Source organism: Athalia rosae, chromosome 1 (assembly GCF_917208135.1).
Source record: "Athalia rosae chromosome 1, iyAthRosa1.1, whole genome shotgun sequence".
In the NCBI taxonomy this organism is placed as follows: Eukaryota; Metazoa; Arthropoda; class Insecta; order Hymenoptera; family Athaliidae; genus Athalia; species Athalia rosae.
Window position 1 is genome coordinate 24,589,445 of NC_064026.1, and position 17,780 is coordinate 24,607,224.

The 17,780-nt window shown below is 37.3% G+C and overlaps 1 protein-coding gene across 3 annotated transcripts in view; it reads right to left on the minus strand.

The window, feature by feature from the left end:
• Positions 1-17,780, minus strand: part of LOC105690951 (TOX high mobility group box family member 3-like) — a 117,678-nt gene that overhangs the window by 51,423 nt on the left and 48,475 nt on the right. The window lies entirely within an intron of this gene.

The following is a 17,780-nucleotide window of genomic DNA, read 5'->3' on the forward strand; positions in this document are numbered from 1 at the left end:
ATGGTTTCTGTTTTTTTTTTTTTTTCAAATTATATCCCTGGAAAATTATGCCGCAGTTAACAATGATTATAATACACGTATTGTAATGCAATAATTGAATTTTTTTTTTAGCGAGTGGGCAAATTGTTGCAATTATTTTATTATAACAGTATATCACTTATATAATATACAATATCTATAGCTATTCAGCTATGGTATAACTGAAATATCCAATTATGAAAGTCGGTATACGTATATCCGTATATACTTGTATTATAAATATACCTACACAGCATCTGGCAAAAGAGAGCCTAGAAATGCTGATTTTCTTACGCAATCGGAAAGTAAAAAAATGTGAAACTATTTATTCAAATTTATAAATTATGTTCTCTAATACATACTTCGAATTTTGTTTCTTTCTTTTTTTCATCTCTTCATTTCTTTTCATCAACAGTGCGAGGAAGGACGAAAATCTATAAGTAAACGTAATCCGCACGAGAGAAAAGAGAAAAACGAAAAAGATAAATATAACGAAATACCGATCCGTAGAATCGCTTTCGTTTCTTTTCTTCCTTTTTTGTTCTTTTTTTCTTCTTTCCTTCGCGCGAATTATATGCAATAAAATGTGACGTAGATGCGTCCCCCAAGGCAGCCGTGAGCTGACGTATAATTTATAACGAAAGGAAAAAAAAAAATTAATATTGTAAATAAAATTAATTCATTCACAATGTGTTTGAACAGCGCCTACGTGAAAATGAATAAAATTTCGCGATAATTATTATTTACAGTTAAAAAATAAAGAAATGAATAATGTACGTTATTTTTTCTTTACCGATGGTTAAAACTATGCCGTAATTTTTTTCCTTCGTTTTCGAAATTTCTCTCTGATTCCTTCTTTCGGTTTTTTTATTGGTTTGAGTTTTCAGAATGACAACCCGTCTTCTTTGCTGTCCGATAATTCATTCGGAATTTTGCTCATTAATGCAGACTGGCAAAAATTTTTTTTCCTCAAACATAAGACCAGGAAGTAGTCAAGGCTTTTTCCTTCGCGCTAGTCGTAACGACGACGAACTACGAACGAGTTCAAAAATTTACGATTCTAATTTTTATTTCTTCCTTTTTTATTTCGAACAATTATCGAATTCCAACGTCAACTCCTTCCTAATTAGGGTGTATAATTAAAATATGGTGAATGAAAAACTTCATCGCGACTTCTTGTGGGTTCGCTTTTTTCCTCCATGGCATTTAAAAACTCGCGGATTCTCCAGTGCATTCGGCAATTGCATGAATTTTGAGACACTCGACGCTACTCTTCGATGGTTCTACTCGTAATAGTCCAGTCGGATCAGACACAAAATCGATCAAGTCAAACTCTCTGAATGACAAAGTCGTGAGTCAATTATTGAAAGAATTCTACTCGGACAAATGCAAATTTTTTTTTTTTTCTTGTTTTGTTTATTGCAAGTTAACTAATAAAGATAAAGGGTTGCAAAAAATCTTAAAAATTACAAAACAATAAGGCGAACAACTTTTGTTGAAACTTTTTCCCCAAAAAGTCCATAGGAAAAAAGGCTTGTCTCAAAATCCGCGTTTTTATTTAAGTTTTGACGATTTAAAAAAAAACGAATCCGGACCTAGTTTGTTAGGCAAACTTCGGGATGTCATGGTAGAGGGTCTAATCCACCTAAAAAACAATCACCAATACTCTACGCGACCACTTCAGGTGTCACATCTAATTCGACTGGACTATAACTATTTATTTCTCGTTGACCGGCGCGCAGCGGTGTCCACGGGCCATAGATCGCACCGTGTAGGTATCGGTCGATGTGAAACTCGAAGGACTGGAGAAGAACGTGCGCTGCAGCGGCACGCAGCACCTGTTGTTGAGTCTACGTTTCGCCCCGCGCACCTCTACTACATGTGTATAATACGTACGTATACGTGTTACGTACCTGTGCGCCAAAGGATCTTTTCTTTCACCCTCGCAACACGAGGACCGTGATGGTACGGGGAAAATAAAAAAGAAACAAACGAGGAGCTACGTAGACCGTAAAATTGGACAGCTGTCGTATCCTCGCGGTTTTCATGGTTTCTTAACTTGCACATAATATACAGTTTGTATGGGTCATAGAAGAGAGTAGGACTCATCGTCAGTAGCCACCCATTTTGGACACAGATAAGATACGGTAATGTTTACTTTTCTCAATTATAAGATGAAGAAACTGGAGTGCGTATTCCACGAGAGTTGCGACGATCTGAGAAATCTTATTTCACTTTCATCCCTTCGAACGATTCACGATGACTCTTGTCGCTATATAGACGATTTGTTTCTATTTATTTCGACCACATTCGATGTAAACTACTAAGAAACAAAAATTTCATCGTTCCTATCTTTTGAATACCAGCTCTCGATGTAATGTACGATTTTCTTTTTTTTCTCCTTCTTCTTTGCCATCTTGGGAGGCTTTATTCAATTGCAGGCGGTCCTGTTAGGTTAGGTTATTACATAAGGTATACGCACACAGTTATACGCCATATAATACACATATATGTATTTCGCATACATACACATGAGTCACACAGCAATTAAAAAACACCCAATTCCAATTTCACCGGATAATATCGTCGTCGTCGTCATCGCCGTCATTATCAACGGCAGCAGCTTCCGTGCATAGCAATGAACGTGGACAAGATGAGTGTCGGGACATACATACATATGTATGCGATATGTATACATACGAATGTCGTTCCTCACCAAAAACCATCGACAAAAAAAAAGAAATGTGTACATACGGGTGTACATGCTGTATATAAGTGTATAATTGTATACGTACACGTGTAAAAGCGCTGCAGGTAGCCGATGATTTTTTTACTCGATTCTTTTGTTTGTTTTTGTTTCAACACTCCGAGCGTGCGGATCGTTATATTTTATATTTATAAATTTAAATATTAAAACGCTCGTTCTAGCGCTATTGACCTTATATACCAATTAACTGCAGTATAGCGTACGGTACGGCGTACTCTCCTAACCAAACCCGGGGAAACTTCACCCAAAAACATTCACCTACCCTTTCAATTTTAATTAGAGTTTGAACCCGGAACTGACACCATGTATACGCCCAACAACCCCAACCATAATTGCTATTCATGATATGTTTTAATGCATCACCATGAATTTTTCCAATTATATAAAAGTACATGAAATAAAACTTGAAATTTATTGAAAAAAAAAGTTTCTTTTAGTTTTTTTGTTTATCATTTTTAGTTTGTTTATTTGCATTTTTATTTTCCTCGTTTAATAATATGATTTTTCCAAACCCAGTATACAACGGTATGGCCAGCATTTTTTTTTTGTTTTTCTCTTATTTCTTCTCCCAAAAGCAAACGCCGGGCGTTTGTTTCAACGATTATCAAACGAGAGTCAAATGTTGCAGGATAAAATTCGTGTAACAATTAAAAAAATAGTCATCGCTGTGTGTTCATACGTGTAACACGTATTGTACGGTAAATTGATTTCTTCGAGTGATAAAATTCGTATAGTCAGTTAAAAACACGTCGATATGGTCGGTTCATTACCGTTATTACTATTATTATCGTTGGCTAATTTCACTCTGAGCTTTCTGCTGTAACAATTGAAAACTTCAACTGCGAAGATCCAATTGTTGGCTCTGGTCCAGTGAAAGGAAATATATATATATATATATACATATACATACACATATATAAACCTATATACATACTCGGAAGAGGAAGTTGGTACATATACGAGAAGGAATGAACAACGCCGGTGGAATTAACAAAGTTCGTAGTAGTTTTATAGGACGAAACGTTTTAGTTTTACTTCCACCTTTTCCTCTCTTTAGTTATTTTTTCTCTGTACCTTTTTTTTTTTATCACTCGTTTCAAGGTATGTGTGGTACGAGTTTCATAAGTGTAGAGGATCTAGAGTGCTTTGAAATATAAAAAAAAGCAGCAAATTTCAGGATGTTTTTCTATATTTCATGTACCAAACCATCAAACTCGGGATAAGGGATGAAAATAAACGGTAAAATAAAAACGAGAAAAAAAAGATTCGTCGCATTCGTTTGTTTCTTCGAAACTTTATTATTTACAGAAAATTCACGAGGTATCGATACATCGGAAAAACTTTCGAAAATCGCGTCCACACGGAAGCGGTTCGGTGAGTCGCGGTTCATCGGAGGAATTTATTTATACATATACGTGTATACACATAGATATACTATGTACGGGGAGTTCACGTGATTTCGGGGAACCGGGCTAAAGGTCACGATGCCCTCCTTGTTTTCCTTCCCTTTTCCTCTTTTTCTTTCTCTCTGTTTATATACCTATGTGAGTACTTTCTCGACAGAACCTTAAGTAGACCGAACGGAAAATCATTTCTGAGTAAACCTGACTCAATAAGCGAAATTCAATTTACGAACGAAAGAACGAACGAAGGGAGCCCCTGGGAGAGAAATATGGCGACCCTATTACACGGGAGAAGGAAGAAAAGAAAGAAGCAGGGGCGCGGGGGAAGGGGGAAGGGGCGGAAAAGTGCAGAGGAGGGGGAGGAAAATTTTACGTTATTCCGTATATAGAAGAGTAGCCGAATGGAATCATGAAATCCGTCAATCCGCTTTACCCGGGATTGAAAAAATTCCAGCGCAAATGGAGCCCGTCGCCTTTCTCATATTGTATATCGGCGGAAAAAACTGTAAAGATGCGGACAAACATTTTGACAAACGAGGTCAAACCACCGGTCATCGGACTCCAAATAATGAATTTCGGGAGAACAGATAATTAAATGAATAACGCGACGTTGAGGAAGAGAGAAAGAAAGTACGATTAAGAAGTAAGCTATAGCGTAGCCGCAGACTCGATAAATATCTATGTGTTAGAATGCGCGGTGGTTACGTATTCGATGTAACAATTTTCCACCGGGTATTAGGACATTAGATATTAGGACACATTAAGACACAATAATATCTTAAAAACGAGAAATAATACATTTCTGGAACTTGACTCTATCGCTATGCCATATCATGGGGAAGCTATGGAATTTTTTTCCGATTTTTAAACGGTGTCGATCATCGCGAAAATGACTCGTGAATGCCGCCGCGGAGCGTCCGCCAAGTAGCGACCATGGAGAGTAAGACATGGTTATTCTCTGTCGCTCGACGCGCGTCGTTACGCGCATAGGCGTCGACGAGCTCGAATTTACGCGCGCCGCGCCAACTTTGATGATTTTTTACTCGAAAACGAAGCCGAACGCATCTCTGAAATTAATTCACAGGCTGTAGTATAGTTCAAAGTATATGTCGGCATTTTTTTCTAATTTTTCGATGCTTTCCGTCAGTGTTTTAAAAATCATTTAAAAATCAATTGTTGAATAAACAAATGATAAATAATTATTTCTGGCACCATTTATTTTTTTTTTCTAAAACTATGGCCTTATCCGCGTGAAAGCTAAAAATAACATTGAATCCAACATCATTTTTGACGAAGTTATGATTTTTTGAAGAAACCGCTGCTCAATTTTTCGATTGTTCATAATAAATCGAAATTTGCACTAATTCAAAAAGGCTCTGGCACAAAATTCTAACTCCCTATGAACAATCGACATACCAAATTAAAAAATATCCGAGACGTAACTGATCCGGTCCACGTGGAATGGCCCGTATGCGTTTAATAATAAACGGAAGTGGTACGGAGGATGGTGGGGTCCATTTTACAAATTGTATAATCGTTACGATTCCGAGTGAGGCTCTTACACGGATAAAATGGCATTCGATGAAGATTTAACGGCGTTTAAAATCCTTCTATAAATATACCTACCCTGTTCGGGTGACGACGATCAATTTGAATAAAAAAATTGAATAAAAAAAACAAAAACATATTCGTATTGCCGTCCATCCGAATAAAAGAATGTCAATTCTCACGTTCGAATTTAAAACTAATAAATAAATAAATAAATAAATAAATAAATCAAAACCAGATGTTCGTGCGCCGTTAATAATTTTCATTTGCACATTGTTATTGTTTTCTCTCAATTAATGCGAAGTCTATTTTTTTACGCGTATGCAACCAACGATCTACGCGATATTTCTGAGAAAAAGGAACGCAACAATTGTAAGATAACAACGAGAAAGAAATCGTGAATACGAGAAGCACGAAAAAGAATACAAGTTGAAGAAGGCGCAGCACACGATGTATTATACGTACACACAACAGCTGTATCTGTCGAGTCGGTGAGCTGTGGGAGAGGAAGAGAGAGAGAGAGAGAGAGAGAGAGAGAGAAAAAAAAGAAATAAGAAATAAGAAAAAGATGGAAGGACAAGAGCAGCGTGCTGCTACAATAGCGTAATAACCAGTTTAGGACGAGTCATCATCGCCAGCTTTCATCTCGGAGCGTCGTCAGTCATTCACTCCACACGTACGTACCACAAATCCTCCGCTCCGCAGGATCGCATATTCGTCGAACGCATCGAGGAGATATCGTTGAAAAAAAATGTGAGAAGAGATAAAGAATATTGAGGAATGCGAATGACGGTTCCTCGCGAAAATTTAAACTGAGGCAACGAGAAAAGAGTTCCGAATTCCAAGTGAATAAACAAACGAATAAAATCATGTAAGAATAGAGGAAGAAAAATATAAAAGATGGCTACAAGTAATCGGTGATGTCAGCGTTGAATATAGCGATACGTGACGAGAGTACTTTATGGAGTTCTATGTGTAGGAGAATAAAAGGGTTTATGATACACATGATATCTCCATTTATAATTACGTCGGTGTCATGAGTCAATAATTTGAGATCCAGGTCGTATCATTAGGTACCTCTACAGGCGGTAAGAATGAGTAACGTTTGCTACATGTAAACGTATGTGTATGTATATTAGGGTGGGTCAAAAAAAACTTCTATTTTTTTTTTTGAATCTCACACACAATGGGAACATCCTCCTCATCATCGATTTCTACTTTTAATTCAGTTTGATATCCAAAAAGTCATGTTCTATCACCGATAGCTTGTTGAGCCCGTACTATGGTCAATATCTGCAGGAAATTGAATGCTCCACAAAAATGGTCTCTTATGCTTTCTCGATAAATCTTACCATTTCAAAGATATTCAAGGTCAAAAATTGAAGAATTTAAAGAAAAATCACTTTTTCTTTCTGCATTTTGTTACTGACTGAGTAATAGTTATCATCGAATGAGCTGCATTGATTCTTGTAGGAAATTTAACGCTCTACAAAAATGTTTTCTTATACTTTTTCGAATTTTCGAAATTTTTTTTCTTTTCTGCATATTGGAATTCAAATGGGAATATCTTCGAAATGGTTCGAGTAACCGAGAAAGTATAAGAGACCATTTTTGTAGAGCGTTAAATTTCCTACAGATATTGACCATAGTACTACGGGCTTAACAAGCTATTGGTGATAAAACATGACTTTTTGGATATCAAACTGAATTGAAAATAGAAATCGATGATGAGGGGGATATTCCCATTGATATTGAGAGCCCATACCGGGCGTGTCCTTTCTAAAGGTGCCTAGCAACAAGTTCTTGTGTGTGAGATTCGAAAAAAAAAATAGAAGTTATTTTTGACCCACCCTAATGTATATATAGGTACGTGTAATTACGTAGGTACAGCATTGTTATATACTCCATCACAATAATCGTTGTTAATGAAAAGCTCTGTTTGATATGTTATGAAAAGGTTTAATATTAGAGGTTACGCAACGCGTGATACGATTATTATTATCGATAAGGGTGATCTTGAGAGTCTCGAATAAAGTTGGCGTGAACATGTAACGCGTAAGATACACTCGGATATTAAATACGTTACGTACATGCTTTCACCCCCGATTGCGTACTGGATGGTGGTAAGCTGTTGTTCGAGTTTTGATTATATAATTAGTAGTCGAGTCGGTTGAATTCTCAATTACAAACTCCGGCAATTTGAGGTCTACGTAACAATGACGATAATCTAAATCGGAGAAGAATCAATCGTCTCCGATCTGCGTCGGTTGACCCCGCGGATGCTAATCATTTTATTTTTAATCTTAATCGAATAGACAATTTTCATAACCAAGTTTCATTTCGTTCGAATGAAAACTATCAAACAATTTTTCTCAAAGATATTCCTCGTACGTGATGAACTATGGCTTTTAAATGCCTATACTCAACCGTAACACAAAAGTGTTTGCACTCGTTCAGCTTTCGCGAATCGTGCATAGGTATACGTATACGTATAAGTGCGTGTACATATACGCGCACGCGTACGTGTACGTACATGAGTTTTAGATCGCATACTGCGCCAATGACCCGAAAAATATCACTCTCATATCTTCCGTGTATACAATATTATGTAGTACACAACGGTTGCTCAGGTGTGTACGTATAAAAAATGGTATTTACACGAATTATACATATCATATCCTACGTTTTATGAATGATAAATTGGTGGTGGTATACCATATGCGATATACGTCGATGTAGCTGCATATTTGTACATTTCAAACAAACTTTCAATTATGTATATTACGATACTGTATGGAATTAATTCTTGGTCGTGCTACAGGAGGAGAAAGTAGCGCAAAATTTTTATTTTCAGATTACATACATCCTACACATACGATCATCTACCTACGTATGTACACATACGCCGCGTATGTGTAACCGTACAATGCAGATTGTTCGTAAAAAATTGCTGAACTTTGTTCCTTCTTATTTTTAAACAACCGAAATCGTTCCGTTATATTTATGATATTTTTATTCAGCTTTTTCACCTCGACTACCATTACGGGGAAAAAGAAAGAAGTGCCGACATTTTGAGTATCGATGAATTTGACTTTATACGAGTACCCTGACGATTCGTCCCTGTATCCTAATTACCAACGATATCAAAGGCCGGTGGTTCTCCGTGCGGAAAAATTGAAAAAAAGAACAAAAGTAAAGAGAGATAAAAAAAAAATAGTGAGGTGCTGCCGTTTACAAATATAAAATTCAAAACTCCTTTCCGACCGTAATATAATCCCCTTTGGCCTTCCCTTCCTCTTTCGAAATACGTTATTTTTCGGCAGCCCTTGAAACTTTAAAACCACTCAAACTTTTTCCGAAACACTCTACGCTCTCCCTTTCCTTTTTCCTTTCCTTGCCTTTTACTTCTGCGTGGGAGGGTGGGTCGGTTTTTCGCCTCTCGAAAAAAAGGGAGGGAAAAAACAAAATATTGAAAATACGAAGAACGACGAGGGGCACCGGTTCTGAAAATTTCACCGTGTGCCACGTTAGTCAGGAACGCGGTCGTCGATCTTTTTTCAAAATGCGAAAATAGCTGAAGTTCTGAAAAATTATTGTCATTACAATCGATATTTATATTTCACGTATATATAAATATGACTTATGGTATGCGTAAACATGTATACGTTAGATCGGACAACGCTGCACTAACGTTGCTAAGTAATGACGATTCTGTCATTTCATCTGCAATATATCCGATTGAATTTCGTGTGTTATTAGCTCTTACAGATTACTAAGCCCATTAAATTACAACGATAACAAGAAATTTATGGGATCGTAAATCCCGCTCCACTCCCCCCTCGTGTTCCTACCGCCCATTTCTGCGCATATCTTCGTTGGCAATAATTTTTAACACACACACACACATATATATATATATAGAATAGATGACGTACGTACAGAAGACTGAAACAAAAAGGAAAAAAAAGTTGACGAGCGACGTTTTGTTCTGCAAATGAAAATTCGAATGCGGTAAAAAGAAGAGAACAAGCTCAGCGAGTTTTTGTTATAATCACCTATGTACGGAATATGAAATGAGAGGCCATTTTCTTTATATTGTTATCCTTTTTCCTATTCAACCCCTGAATTCGTCGTGTGATTTCACGTAAGTCGAGAAGGAATGGTAAGGCGGTGGGAGAGGTACGCGCGTGTACGCAGGTGCGATTACTTATAATCGCGTAGATGTTTTTCCGTGAGCCGAACACGTCTGGCGGTGCGTTTGCGTTGAGAGGGGTGATCGTCGGTGGTAGTAGGTGTCGCGTGGCGACGCGGGTCGTTGTGCACAAGGCACTAAATGCTCGTCTCTCGGGTGAGAGAGTCTATCTAGACTGAAAATACCCGAGGGGATGTCAACGGACGCGCGCGCCACGGTATAAAACGTCCTCCTCTCTCCGCAGTGTTCGAGGTTTTCATCAACACGCCCCATGAAACACGCCGCAAAATGGTCCGCTGATTTTCGCCTGTTTTTCAGAATCGTACAACAGTTTTACACTATTTTTATTAGTCTTTTCTTCCGTTACGTACCTGCGTGTATCTCGTTTCGGACAACTTTGGGTTTCTTCGTCGTTTTTCGAGCCGCGAATAGAACGATGGGCATCCGATTGAAGGATTGCTAGGTATTTAATTTTGTTTTCTTGTTTGTCAGATATTCACGTAGGCAATGCCCTTTTCTCCTCTACTTGGTTTCACCTCTTTTTCCTCCCCTATATCCCGAGCACTTCGTTTCTATAACATTTCGTATAGCTATGTATATAACCTATAAGAAAGTTCTGGGAATGGAATTGAGACATATGGGTGTTGTAAAGTTCGAGTCGCGAGTAGTAGAGATAGGGGGGTAGTTAAATTGCATTATAAATATATGAAAGGGGATGAGATAAAGGGCGAAGATATCCTCTGAACGAATCAATAGTTTCAAGTCGCAAGTATAATCGAAATACGCGTGTATCCAGTTACGGAAACTTTGTACAAAGTTGTTTTAATCACCAGTTTCAGGTTTCGCCGAAAAAATTAATGATTGATTACGAGAAGCATTCCACATTCAATTATTAATTTGGTCCGGAAGATGAGGGAAAAGTGAAAAGAAAAACCGCGCGAGACTTCGAAATAAGTTGTACCAACTAATTGTGACTAAGCTCCGTAAAATATTCTTTCTTTTTACCGGTCGTAACTTTGGTTGAAATTTTTCATTCGTACATAACTCAGGCGGGTATTGGTTTTTCGGGTTGGCGAAACATGAAATTAAAAAATTCAGCTCAAATTATGGTCCCGCCGAATCGCGCGAATATCGTACTAGGCAATAACTAACAATTATCATATAACTACGACTAAATTACCCGTGAAATTCAATCTTAATATTTCAAATTCGCATTAGAGTAGGTGGGAGATTTAAAAAATGTTATATGAGGTCAATATGGAGCTCCGCGTTGGTTCGCCGGTGGACGAAAGCCAAAAAAGGTTGGTACACGAGGTATCTATATGTATCGAAGGGGTGTTATTATATAATATAGGTATCCACGCGTTGGTACATACGTATACATCTGTACTGACACGTGTATGCACAAAGTAACAATATACCATCTCTCGTGAAATACGGCAGCCATTACTTGCGGCGTACATACAACCAAAGTAAAAAGAAAAGCGAACAAAAATATACCTATAACTTTTCAAGATTTACGAAAATAATACGTTGTATCCAAATGAAACGTACTACGTCATAAAATGCGGGAAAATAGGTAATATATTTACAACGAGGTCGAAATTTAATTTTTCAATTTAATATCGTGTGCGTATAAAAAGAAAATCGATGTACATGAATATATAAATATATGTATTCGCAAACACGTGACGTAACGATCGAAAAATTCAATGGCACGTATTAATTTGTCGAATTTACGAGACGATCTCTATATTCTCGCGCACATTTTGTACGGTATATTTTGTCCCGATATTGCGATACGAGTAGGTATTCATGTATTCAATGTATTCATATAGAACGCAAGCGAGAGAGAGGAAAAGTAAATTAGGAAAAAGGAGGAAAGAGAGAGGGGGAGAGAAGAGAATGAAGAGCAATGGGGGAGAGGAACGCGTCTTTTACTGCCCCAATAAACCTTGGATATTACTTGGAAATCTTATTATTCCAATTCCAAATCCACTTTGGTAATTCGCCGGCATAGCACACAATCCAATCTCAGGGTTGGTAAAAGAAGCGCTGTAGTCTTCTCTCTTCTACCATCGACCATATTTCGTCTGTAAATGTTGTTTTTAAATCTAAGCCCCGGGATTTACCGCGCGTAGCACGAGGGAGGCGGAAAAAATAAATAAAAATAAACAAATAGATAAATAAACTAAACAAAAAAAAAAAGAGTGAAAATCCACCAACAGCAGCATGCGACAACACGACCGACAATCGGGGTAAATAGAATGGAGAGGAGCTGGGGTGAGTTTTACATCCGCACCTTTTTCAAATCAGCGCCAACAATTCCGGCGAATTGAAATTTTCCATAATATGTAACGTGGAAGAAAAAAAAAAAGAAAGAAGAGATTACTCAAAAATTACTTATAATTAAGTTCTAAAACGACGGATGAGTGAATTAATGAGAATGAGAAAGTTGTCGATATTTTTTAATGCAGATGATATTATATAATTCTGCAAGAGTTGCACGACGATCGAGTTTATCTCTCGAACTCTATTCTTCTGTACCGCATATGAAGCTATAGAGCACACGGTGTCTCTGTGTTCATAATGAATCTTCATAGCTCCAAGATATAATTGTATAATATGAGAAGCCTGAACATACGATTGAAGAATAGAAAGTGCAGCTGCAAACAGTCACGACCACACACGTATCTTCAATTCATATAGCCATGCTGCACAAACACGCTATACATGTACATACCTATGTATGTACATTGTACAATGATCAATACTCGGTAAATGGCATTGTAATGCGGATAATTGAAATAACCGGGAAAAAAGAAAAGAAAAGAAATCGACGAAATCCGTATTTTTATTTTATCGCAGGAATCGTTCACATGCTCCCACACACGCGATAGAAAGAGAGAGAAGAGAGGAAGAAAAACGAGTCGGATATCGATCACGTATTTTCAAATTTTTTTTAATTTTTTTTTTTTTTTTTTTTCAATACATTTCCAGAACCTAGATCAACGGGAGATTATTCTCGTTGTTATATATTATTCGAATGTGCTCTGTATGAATAATTTTTTACGAGACGGACAACCGTATACGTAAATGCACGCCAGTATACACGGAGCGAGAAAGGAGAAAACGCCAAAAAATATTTTTCTAAAAATGAAAATTGTTTCAATTTTTTTTTGGTCAAATTCTTTTCTCTTTTCAGAACTGCCGGATGATAATATACATGTACAATGTCGTGTGTAGCCGTGCTCGATCGTTAATTGTTCATCCGAGCACCCCACATATCTATATATATACATATATACGTGTAGGTACATATACATATATAGACATGTATACATGGCTATAGAATTTTCTTGATTAATAGACACGGTTTTTCTCGAGTCCGCGTTACATACGTGTTATTTCTGCATCGCGCGTTACGAAATCGATTTTGTATTTTTTTCATCTTCGTTCTTTTTTCAATAATTTCTCAGAGGCCCGCTTACATAGGCATATGTGTATAATTGTATGTACACATAAAAGATGTATAGTATACGGTATAGAGTAGGGGTGGAATTATCAGGATATAGCTAAGGTGAGGGTAGGAAATTAAAGAGGAGCCGCCGAGGGGATGAAAAGAATGACGAAATAGAATAAAATTGCGAGATGAAGGAACTCTGAAAGGGGTGGGTAGAGGGGACGGAGGTGAGGGAGGAACAAAAAGGCCCGTGGGGCGGGGGAGAGTCGAAGTTAACGGCGCGGAACGATAGGGGATGTTTTCAGGGGTTCGAGTGAAATAAGGGCTTATATACACACACACGTATACGGCCAGCTGTATAAAACCAGTCTTAGAAGTTCCGCACCCTTCTCCGTCTAATACTCTTGAACCATATTTGATATTATACATATAGGTATATGTATATATACACCCACGCCTGTACATCTGCGAGATTACGTAGTTTTATTCTTCTTGCAGCTATTGAATATGTATAGAGCGGAATTTTCTCCGAGAAAATTCTCGAGCAAAATAGATTATGTTAAAAATGTTGAAGCTTCAACAGTAATTACGCCCAAAGGAATACAAACGCGGTGCGACGTGACGTCATTCGATATTTCACGATCTCGAAGCTTTTTCAAAATATTTCTCTCTGTCTTGACGATTCGATTAATTTTTCCGACCGGGAGAGAAATTTCGCCTAACAATAAGTTAGGTGTCGTCTTCGAACTGTAATAATTCCGCACGAATGCAAACGCTCCGAAATTTTCTGGCTGAAAAACAAAAGAGGAAAAAGCGAGAAATTTCTAGATAACGCTACCGCCATCGACTTCCGAGATCGCAAACTAACGCGGGTATAGTTTCGAAAATATTTCATGAAAAAGGACGTTCGTAATACACGGTTCGTTGTTTAATTTTTATCCTGCATTCATTCCGTCGTTATCTATACTTTCAATTCATTGCCACAATGAGGCGCTATGGTATTAGCTATTGCACTTTTCATTTTTCAATCTTCATTTACTTTTGATACTCTTTCGATGATGGACTCGACATAGGTGTATCTAATACACGTATACATATACATGTGTATGTAAGTTACACTCACACAGGAATATCTGGCAACCTACCTGCCTTTTATTTTGAGCTCCGCGCGCGGATTAACATATAGATGTAGCCGATGGAAGACAATGGACCAAGTTAATTAAGTACAAACCCGACCTTCGGTGGAATGAGAATGCGAGGAGGAGAAAGAGAAAGAGAAAAAAGATAATAATATAAAAGAGGGAAAGAGACGTATCCCGACTATCCCGTTTCTCCAGCTTATAGGTATACTAGATATAGGTATGGTATATGCGTATGTATACATACCAGCAAACGGACATCATTCTCATCTCGCACTTTTTCAACTTCAAGAACATAATTCATTGCAAACAAATTAATTCCCGTGCGAAAAAGGAGAAAGAAACATTGAGGTCAAGTTTTTCCCCTTTTTTTCTCTGAAAGAAAAAAATTAAAAAAAAAAAAATCACATCGACGGTAATGAAAGCGCGTAGCACATGCGCCATAATTTTTGAAAATTATTAATTGTGATCGAAAGTTGGGGAGATGATGAGAGAAAAAGAATGAAGAAAAAGAGAAGAAGAATGAAAATAAATTGAAAGAACAAATGATAAAATGAAAAAAATAATCTTCTATCGAGAAGAAATATAATTATTTGTCTCCCGATGGATCTGTGAGGCGGGGACGTACAGATCTAACGGAAGAATAGGATGGGCAGAGATAAGTTCGCGTCAAATCAATGCGAAACGTTTAACGGACAAGAATCCTATAGCACCTAAATAACTAAAAAAAGTTAATTAACTTTTACGCAGCCCATAAATCCCCCTTTCTCCTTCGTCCCTCTTTGACTCTACATCCCATCGACGTTCCTATTACTTAGATTCCAATCTGAAAATGTATTTACCGCTCGTATAATATAAGGAATAAAAAAAAGGAAAGAGCTGAAAGAAACGAAAAGATGAATAAAAAAAAAAAAAGAGAAGCGAGAGGAGATAAAAATTCGGAATCCCTTGAACCGCGTATATTGCGTAAACGGAAAAAAATTAAAATTTTTTTGACTCCATTTTTTATTCCAGCTTCTTTCCTATCTTCTTGAAGGGGGGGGGGGGGGGGGGGGGGGGAAATGAAAATAGGTAAACCGATTGTCTTGCGGTAGGTATTACCTAATTGATCAACTATCTCCACCATTTTCTCCACGTAGATATATGCTTGTATGGAAAAATATTGCACAGTTGGAATAAAAAAAAAGAACTTTGGATTCGTGGCAAAAACGCGAAAAAAAAATTCAACTGCCGGCGATCAATCTGCGATCTTCTGGATTCGATACCAACGAATTTTTTTCGAAACTTTTTACCCGTATTCATGTCGGTAAACAAAAAACAACATTTTTACTCAAACTTTCAAAATGGCCACTCTCAATCAGTGAAACGAATACCTACTGTATACGTATATGCATCGGAAGAATCGAAGAAAAGAACCCCGTCTGCTCGTAGGGTTCGTATTATCGTGGGGGGAAAAATCGACGACTGAATAGCTCGCTATTAGCCCCCCCCCCCCTCTCCCGCCCCTCCCCGCGGACATACATAAGAGGGGTGCAAACATAAATATCATATATACACATATAATGTGTACATAGGTAGGGGCAGGCGAAGCAAAACGGGGTATACTTAAGGAAAGCCCGAGCTTTGTGAAACTTAAATACGATGAAACTTATTTTTCTTATTTGTATTTGAAGTTACCATGAGAATTAACAAAATTTCTTAATTATTCCATAGGATATTGACAGTAAAATTGGATCAACATTTACAGTTATCGATGTTTCTTTGAATTTAGTTGTGGAAAAAAAAAAAAAAATTTAATCCAGAAGGATGTTTGAAGTCTATCGAGAATTTTTTTGAATAATTTCACAAAATTTTTCAGGTAACCCATTCTGACCCGGATACCCCGCTTTGCCCCGCCTTCTCTTGTGTATACGATCCGTATTATTCATCCCCAATATATTAATAATAACGATAACATTAATCATGTTAATAATAAATTGGTATATGGGTAATATTGAATTAAGTTGCTATAGAATTTCTTTAATGATTCGCATCGCGAAAAAACACGACAACGACCCGACCAATTTTCATCACGAATACACTTGTCGAGACGTTAGCTACCCAGCTTTCTAAATAATCAATCAAAGTGTTAGAGATTTATTGTCGCAGAGATCTCGAAATTACCGCTTTACCGAATACACGATTCGAATAAACTAATAATAACAACAGCAACGACAATAACTGTAGAAACATGTGCGCAATTTTCTTGATTTATACATACTCTATAGATGCGTAGAGTATAGGTACAATGTGTGAAAAATTAAGAAAGAAAGATGTAACAAAAAAAAAAACATAACATATCTGCAGTTGAACGTCGGGGCGCAGAATTATGAGTTAGTAGGAAAAGAAAAGAGCGAGGAAAAAGGTAAAATACCGATGAAAATACACGGGGCAACTACTGTCGTTGATCATTTGAAGTAAATTTCCCCCATTCTTCCTCGTATCTCACAAAGGAAATGAAAAACGTATCGGGGTATGAGTTTGTATATGAATATACTATATACGGTACGTATCTATATCCGTATACGGTATCGTACCACCCTTTCTTTTGTCGATGTAAAACAATCGAACTGGATTAAATTGGAGTAACTTATGGCTGTGTGAAGAAAAAGAAAAAGAACATTAAGGAAATCTGCAAAAACGAAAGGTAAAAAAACTAAATGAATAAAAAAAAAAAAAAAAAATGGCCGCATATCAAGTGCGGGAGAATCGTGAGGACGCAGGGCGAAGGGTCGCTACGCGGAAGATATCCGCCTTACGTTGTGTTAGCTGATGCTATAAAACGTGAAGTGAGTGTAATAAAAAAGGTGGAAGGGGTGATGAGGGGGAGGATTGTGAACCTGGAGAAATGGGGGTGGTTGAACGAGGTACGTATACAGATATACTTGTATATCGTACACACACACACATGTGCTCGTGTAAGTTTTATATGTGTGTATATTGTATATATGTACAACGTGTATATAGCGGAACGAGTATAAAACAGTGTAATGGATCCGAGCTCCACCCTTCATTCATATTCAGTATTATCAAGGCGAGCTATTGGACATTTTCTTTTATTGCTACTCCATGAGAATTTATTTTACCCCCGCTGTAAATTTTTTCCTTTCATGATATTGTAATTTCAAAATATAAGAAACGACGGACTTTACTTCCCAGCCCTCTTTTCAACCCGCGTTGAAAATTATTTATTTATTTAATTTTTTTTCTC